This window comes from Talpa occidentalis, unplaced genomic scaffold, assembly GCF_014898055.3.
Source record: "Talpa occidentalis isolate TD23 unplaced genomic scaffold, MPIMG_talOcc4v2.1 talOcc4.3, whole genome shotgun sequence".
In the NCBI taxonomy this organism is placed as follows: Eukaryota; Metazoa; Chordata; class Mammalia; order Eulipotyphla; family Talpidae; genus Talpa; species Talpa occidentalis.
The window spans coordinates 138,110,310-138,111,952 of NW_023603184.1; the positions used below are offsets into that span (position 1 = coordinate 138,110,310).

Genomic DNA, 1,643 nt, shown 5'->3' on the forward strand with positions numbered 1-1,643 from the left:
TTAGTTCTTACTGTTGGGTCCAGAGAACCAGTTGATGAGAAGGAATTCTACCTGCTGGACAGGTGAGCACATTCTTGCATGTGTGTGTTTCTGTGTTGGCATCAGGAGGTAGAGGCCCATAAGACTTAGTTCTTACCATTCCAAACTTTCTCTCTTCTTTTCCTTCTGCCTTTACTCTCTGACTCACTGTTTATTTTTCTGTCTTTTGTCCCCTACTTTCCTTTCCCCTTCACACTCTCTCTCTCTATAAACATAAATATATATAAAATAAAAATTGCAGTGCTATTATTTGTGGCATGAATTAAATTTAGCTATGTATTTTTTCATCCTTATTCATTAAAAGAATGACTAGAGCTATCTTACCAAGTCTATTCCACATACTAATGTAAATAGCTGAGGCATTGTAATGGAGGCAACAAATAGAGACCCAAAATCAAATCAGAAAACAAAATGGATGCCACCCTACCTTTTTCTTCTTCAGTGTTAAATTTGTCTACATGCTCAATTCAGGTCAGACATTTGATGGACACCATTATAATGCCATCCTATCTTAAATGATTGCTGGAGGTAGACTCTATTTGCTGGAAAACAAAGTTTCACTCCCTCTATTTTTAAGTTAAAAATAGAACAAACAGTAAATTTTCTCTTTTCTCGAAAAGAAGCCAAGCAATAAAGTTAGCTAAAGTGATTGTTATGTGTGGTCCTTGATCTCATCCATGGGGCGGTGGCTCATGATAGTAAAACGGCCCCACTTTTTTATAGGACCACAGAAGGCGTTAAGACAAATCGGGGTGGGGGAGCTGATGGGCTGCCAAGGAGATGGGAGAAGGGGAATAGCAAATCTCTCTTCCAAGGCTCATAGACCTTTATAGAGGCAAGAGATCAGCACCGTGGAGATGCAGGCATTTGGAAGGCAAGTGTAAATAGAGAGGAGATGGAAAATCTGCTGGTTAAAACCCATCTCTCCAAAAAGGTAGATTCATGGGTTTGCCTCTGTGCTGGAGCCATGGGTAACCCCCGCACAGTCTTCTGGTTGATCCTTCTGGGTGATCCTTTTTGGGAATGTGTTGCTGATCAAGGTGGTTCCATGCCACAGTAGTCAACAAATGTAGTCTAGACAGCGACGTATAAGCCAACGTATTGCTTCTTCAGTGCCATTTACAAACACAACGGCAGTTCATTTTGTTTGAAGAGCCCAGGCAGTAACTGGGAAGAGGCGAAGAGAAAAGGGCATGAAGGGAGATTGAAGATTTCTGCCTTGCTTGGTGCACTAAGTGGACAAGGGCAGAGTGACACTAGTTGGGAAAGCTGTTAACCTTGACATGTGGGCTTGTTCCACTGGGAGAGGATGTGTGTGGGCTGGGTAGCATAGAGTCATGAAGCTGTAATGTTGCAAGGACCTTTGCCTGGCTCCAGAGAGGGTGCCTGAGCTGATGGGAGCACATGAGGAGTCATGCATTTTATCTGTTCAAATGTCATCAAGGGAGGACAAAAGGAAGCCACCAGATGCCTCACCCCCTCTGTCTTTGGGGGAACTTCTGTGAATTTTCCCTTTTCCTCTATAAGTGGAAAAACTAATACTTGCCTCATGTCCTTCCTGGGCCCATGGTGGGGATTCTCTCATTCGGAAAGAATTTACTCAG

The 1,643-nt window shown here is 43.0% G+C and overlaps 1 non-coding gene across 1 annotated transcript; it reads right to left on the minus strand.

The window, feature by feature from the left end:
* Positions 1–473: 473 nt before the first annotated feature.
* LOC119256457 (small nucleolar RNA SNORD78) lies at positions 474–538 on the minus strand. The gene has a single exon (XR_005127787.1). It is a non-coding gene; the product is annotated as a small nucleolar RNA SNORD78 (small nucleolar RNA).
* Between the last annotated feature and the right edge of the window lie 1,105 nt (positions 539–1,643).